General features: G+C 43.5%; 1 protein-coding gene across 4 annotated transcripts in view; it reads left to right on the top strand.

Moving 5' to 3' along the window:
- The first annotated feature begins 730 nt into the window (after positions 1-730).
- Positions 731-6,000, top strand: part of RHOBTB1 (Rho related BTB domain containing 1) — a 69,967-nt gene continuing 64,697 nt past the window's right edge. For 2 of the 4 annotated variants that reach the window (XM_090278073.1, XM_090278070.1), the window contains exons 1-2: positions 1,195-1,470; positions 3,536-3,586. The gene's annotated coding sequence lies outside the window, so the exon portion shown is untranslated. Of the gene's footprint in view, positions 791-1,194; positions 1,471-3,535; positions 3,587-6,000 lie in introns of those variants that run through there. The other 2 variants (XM_090278071.1, XM_090278072.1) reach the window with 2 other exon arrangements.

Genomic DNA, 6,000 nt, shown 5'->3' with positions numbered 1-6,000 from the left:
TGTGCTGTTTCTTGGGGGATCTGGCAAAGAGGTCACCCTTAAAATATAATATGGGTCCCTTTTTCCCAGCCGGCAATACCTCAGAAATACTACCTGAGAACTCCTTGAAGACTAAGGACACATTGTTGCTATCTTTGGATCCCCAGCCTTCAGAGCAGAGCCTTCCCAAAGGTTTATTAAATGACAAAACCCCTTAAGGTAGCTGAAGGTATCAATACCATTGCCCTCCAGGCTGGGAGTGAGGAGGGTTGAGGCACACTAGTTTTAGCAGGACATCTCAAAGCTCCTTGAGGGCCCAGACCAGTTTGGTTGTGTTCATTGTGACCTCCTTAGAACTTGACAGGGTACCTGAAGTACTGTAAGTGCTCTCTGTGAAGCTTGCAAAGATACCCCTGGTCTTGTGCTCAGGGGTCACAGTCAGCCTGGAAGAGTGAGAAGATGGACTATCATCGGTTTGCAAGGATTCCAACAACCCATGAGCAGCCAGAAGTCAATTTCACTTCCTCACTCAGCCATCTGTTGGAGGTTGTAAATCACCTCCTTACTCGGGTTGGGGGCAGCCGGTGTGTCCTTAAGCCCTCTGCAGGGATCCCAAGAGCCGAGCCACCGAGGAAGGTAACCCAGAGGGGGGAGCCCGCCAGCACGTGCGGCCGCCCAGGGTAGGAGGAGGCTGGGCTAACGCAGCCCTTAGTCAGCAGCTGGGCTTGGTTTTGAAACAAAAGCCAATGTCCTCCCTCGGAGTCCGCGGCCGGTCAGCTGCTAGGGGAAAGAAAGCCATGCCGCCCAGCCGGTTAGTGGCCCAACTTACTTTTCCAGAGCCTGGGACAAAGGGCCAGCAGTTGTATGGGAAAGGGTGGGATGTTAGGGATGGGAACAGGGACACAAATCGCATTGACCTACCCCTCCCAGCAGCTTGGGAGGAGGGTCGGGGTCTTCCATTCTCTGCGCATGTTTGTCCCGGGCAATCCGCCCCTGAGCCCGGGCCCCGGTCTGCGTAAAGCTGAGGCACCTTTGCCACCAGCGCCCCAGCGCACCGACACACCAGGCCCTGGTTTCATGAATGAAATCCAATCGTGTGGATATAAATAGCCGCTAAGGCTGCTAACGTCACAGTGCTAGCGGCTGCCGCCACCGCGGCTGAGCTCGGTGCCGGGAGCTCTATTCCGCCGAGCTGGCCCGCCTGGGAGTGGGGTGGGGGCAGGAGGAGAAGGGAAGGGCTGGGGGGTGGAAAGAGGCGAACCCCTCTCTCCCCGGACAGAAAAGAGCGGCCGCGGCGCTGGGCGAGCCCGCCAGGCGAGGCAGTGCCATGCTGCCTTTGTGCAAAGTTGGGCGGCGGGCGGCACGCCGCGCGCAGGGGCCCCGCACACCCGCGACCGCGCGCAGTCGTGGCTGCTGCTGAGTGGCGGGGGGGCCCCCCGCTCCCCCCAGCCCTTGAAGGCGGAGAGAGCTCGCGTCTCGCTCGGCTTCAGGGTAGGTTCTGTGTCGTGAGTGCGCTATGGTATGAAACTTCTCGGAGCAGCCTCCGCGGAGCCCCCACCGCTTCGGCCCCAGCGGGTGGCATGTGGGGGCTCCCGGGCCGCACTACGCGGTAAGCAGTGTCCCAAGAGAGAGTTTTGGGACCGAGCTGCCTCAGGAGCCGCCCTCGCCTCTGCGAGAGGCTGGGAACCCTCACATCAGAGGCAAACAGAAGAGATTTCTAGGAGCGACCGCACAGCCGCACCCCTAACTTGCAGCTGAGGAAATGAACAACAGGCACCCCTAGCAGGCTGGCTTTGCCAGGGAGGGGGTGGTGCCGCTCGGGCAAGAGGGCTCTTTTCCTCAGAAGGACAGTGGCAGGGAGCCGGAGGTCCCGAAAGGGGGGGTCACGCTTGCCCCTTTGGGGCTTGCACCCCCTCATGAGTTGACTGGTCAACCCACAGTTTGGAGCTCCCAACCCCCAACCCCGTGTCTATGGAGGCTGTTGTGAGTTGCTGTGACAACAGTAGGAGCTGCCATGAGGGGCTTGCAAAACCTCTTACCTGTGCTCAGCTTTTGGGGGGAACGATGGGTGTGGGGTAGGGGAGTGTGCAGGCAAGGGAATCCAACCTCTTCTCCAAAAAAAAGAAGTGAGAAGAAGGCACAACTATGTAAAAATATATCATTAGATCCTACTGTTAGCTGTGCCGTTTCTATCCTCAGCAGTATCAAACATCTCAACTGAGGAGTAATGTCAATATTTAGACTTGGACAAGCCAGAAAGTTAGAAGGGAGCGCCAAGCACAGGGTTTTGACTTGGCTTTGCACGTCAGCACACAAGCTGTGCCTTTCGAGCTGACTGTACACATTTGCTGGGGGGAGAGGGGGGGTGCATGAAGGTTGATATATACACAAAGGCACCCAGACCTTTCTAGGAAGGTCTAGGAAGACCAAAAGAGTCGCCTTGACTTTGAACTTCCCCCAGCCTGCCCTGTTCATGCAGCTCAGTTGGACCCCAGCTCAACTTGAGGTTTCTCTAGATTGGGGCTCTCCCATCCCCAACCAGGCTGTGCTGCATATTCTACACTGAACTCTATATCCTCTCTAAACTGCAAAAATACTTTTATCAGTAGTTTCCATCTTTGTACACCTTCTCATTATCAGCAGATATAAATAGCCAATAGTCTCTGTTTGTTTGATCTCAGGCAAGCTCTAGGCTTTTCCAAAAGTACACTAAGTTTGTTTACAAACACTCCTTAGAAATTTGGAATTATATTTCATTTACAATAACTTCATAGGTGCCTAAGAGAATCTCTGGTTGCCAGAAAATAAACACAAGTCCTCGTCAGTGTAAATAACATCTGCATACTACTCTGCAGGTGGATTGGGCAGTAATTACCACATTAAACAAGGTTTCTTCTAAGATTCCTGGATCATACTTGGACATTTTAGTGGAAAGGGCTTTAACCAATTAATTCCAATCTGGAAGACTGAAATAATTATGAAGCAATAAAATCCTGGTTAGTATTCCTCTAAATGTGCCCATTGATTGTTATTTTCCAAAAATTTTTGAAGGTAGTGTAAATTTGTGTGTGACCAAGATGTGGAAATAGAAACACGGGCAGTTTGATGTCATTGGCTGAATTACACAACTTATTGACTATTCAAATATAATTTAATAGGAAAAAAACAGAATCATTTGGACTTTTGCTTATGATAATATTGTCTTAAAATGTTATTTTGGAGGAATAACATGTCTGCTTCTATGACTTCTGTATTATAAAATGCCTATAAGATTTTCCTTGTTCCTAACCTTGGGTTCGTGGCCAAATGCTTTTTTTGTAACATCCCCAAATGCTCAGAAATATATTTTCACAAATGCTACAAAATGTTAACCTAGCTATTTCAGGATGTATTTGACCCAAAGAAATGCTACTTTAACATTGGCACCCAACAAAAGTAAAGCAGATTCTGTCCTTCTGGGGGGAAAAATGAAAACAATGTATGTTGAAAGTTTTAGTGGCTCCCCGTGTGCTTCTGGCAAGCAGTAGGATTTATAAAGTTTCTCTCTTTTATGTAGGTAAGTCCAGCTGTGAGCGGAGTGTTCAGTTCTTCCCTTCCAGCAAGCCAGGTTAGTGTCTTTGTACAAACCCATGACCACAGGTTAAATCTTGGGTCTAATTCTGAGCATACATTTTTAGAGCAGGTTCTTAGTCACCTTGTCTTATAACAATTTGTCTTTGTCATATTTTAATAGAATAATTTCTGAACATCATAAATTCAATGATTGTTGAAATTATTCTCTTTACTCTCTGGGTAAAATGGTACTAAAATTGACCTTAAATCAGTTTGTTCTTTATAAGACTATTTTTTGGGGGGGGAAGTGCCTGAATAGCTGAGAACACTGGAGATCTGGGTGCCTGATAATTGAGGTTTCACTTCTATCCTAATCTTAGCACTCTATCTAGAGCTAGAAGAAAGTTGATATAATAATAGTTGATATTTTTGAGCATGCACTAAAGTTCAGGTAATGTTCTGCATTCTTGACATTTATGTTCTTACTCTGCATCTAAACAAATATCCCTTTGATGTGAAATTATTCTCTTGATTCCCAAACAACAGGTGAGGAATTGGAACTTCAGAGAGGTTAGATAATGTGTTCAATTCCTAATTCTAGTAAATGGAAGAAATAGGATATATATTTTTTAATTTTTATCGTACTCTAAAACCTAAACTCTCTAGTTGAAAAATTCTTCTCCAGTAGGGAAACTGGGGCCAAGAAAGGTGAAGTGATTTTCCTAATATAATTGGTAATTAGAGCTCATATCATACTGTTGTTACAAAAAAATTAAACTTTATTTTCTAAATTAAAACAGTGAAATAATCAATACTCATGTCTACATTCTGTCATGGGACAGTCAAAAATTGAAGAAAGTTTTTGTCATATGATCTTTGGTCTTAAGGAACTTACAAACAAATTTTAAAGGCAAGATTGTAAACATTCATGTATGAAAAAATTAGAGAATAAATCAAGATCATATATACCAAAAGGCTGACTGGGAGGTCATCGGTACATTTACAAGAAGTTCAGCATTTTCCATTCTGTGGGATTACTTTGTCATTGGAAAAAATATTCCAGTACATATTTTGTCTGGATAGGTGATAAATGAGTGAGATTTTAGGAAAAGACAGAATGAAGAATTTCAACCAAACAGAGAGATTTTGCAATCCTCTAGAACAGTGGTTCTCAACCTTCCTAATCCCGCAACCCTTAAATACAGTTCCTCGTGTTGTGGTGACCCCCAACCATAAAATTATTTTTGTTGCTACTTCATAACTGTTATTTTGCTATGTTATGAATCGTAATGTAAATATCTGATATGCAAGATGTATTTTCATTGTTACAAATTGAACATAATTAAAGCATAGCGATTAATCACAAAAACAATATGTAATTATATATGTGTTTCCTGATGGTCTTAGGCGACCCCTGTGAAAGGGTCGTTTGACCCACAGGTTGAGAACCGCTGCTCTAGAACGAACAGATTAGAATACAGTATCTCAAACTCAAAGGTGTTATTGTTTCAAAAGCATTGCAAAAAAAATTGTAAGCTGTTTGAATCTGCATAGCCTCTTTAAAAAAGCATTACAATTTGGCATGTTGCTTAAAAGTGCTGCATTCATTTTGGAACCTTAATTTTTCTGAAGTGTGCCATGTAATATATTTGGATGCAAAATAGATAAATTCCAACCAAAGTCCTGAAAATGATCAATATTTAAAGATTAAATAAGACATTGTCAGTTTTTGCCTGGGTGGGTAGCCTTCTCTTCCCCCTTTTCCCTACTTTTTGTAGAATAATTTGTACAAGTTTTTCGTCCTTCTTAGGGACTATTAGATAAAGGAGTAATAAAAAATTAAATGGGAACAAAGTACTAAAGAAAACCTTAATATATCATTTTTTAAAATATACTGATATTACCAACTCAAGCTAATCTCCCTAAAAGCTTAATTAGTTAAGATATACTTTTAAGCATTTAAGGAGTTAAAAGGTGTCCTATAACACCTTTGTCCCGTAAAAGTTGTTATATGGTGTATTATTACAAAACAGCACTACTATGCTGGGAAGATCCCATTACAGGTTGGGACCTCAGCATCAACTGATATTTGATCATAAATATATCATAATAGCAACTATAAACTGATAATGACTTAAAGAGCAAAGCTATATTCTGAATCATATAGTGTTAGTACCGAAAGAGATCTTAGAATTTGTGCAATATCTCTAATGATAACTTAATTAACAATCATTGACTTTTTCTGAACTTCAGAAAGTTTTAGTTAATATGCTCGGCTTATCTCAAAACCCGACTGGAAACATTTGAAATTTTACTATGATTTTTGCTCAGGAAATTTACCTGTACAAAACAGAAGGATTTTTTTTTTTTTTAATCTGTTCGTCTTCATTTTAAAAAGTAGGCAGCTCCATCTCATTATTTGGAGGCCTCACTTGGGCTTCATGTCATAGGTTTGGTTCAAAGAGTTCA

This window comes from Furipterus horrens, unplaced genomic scaffold (genome assembly GCF_987537825.1).
Source record: "Furipterus horrens unplaced genomic scaffold, mFurHor1.1.pri manual_scaffold_5, whole genome shotgun sequence".
NCBI lineage: Eukaryota > Metazoa > Chordata > Mammalia > Chiroptera > Furipteridae > Furipterus > Furipterus horrens.
The sequence above is the reverse complement of the archived record's forward strand: the minus strand, read 5'-3'. Positions and strand labels throughout refer to the sequence as shown.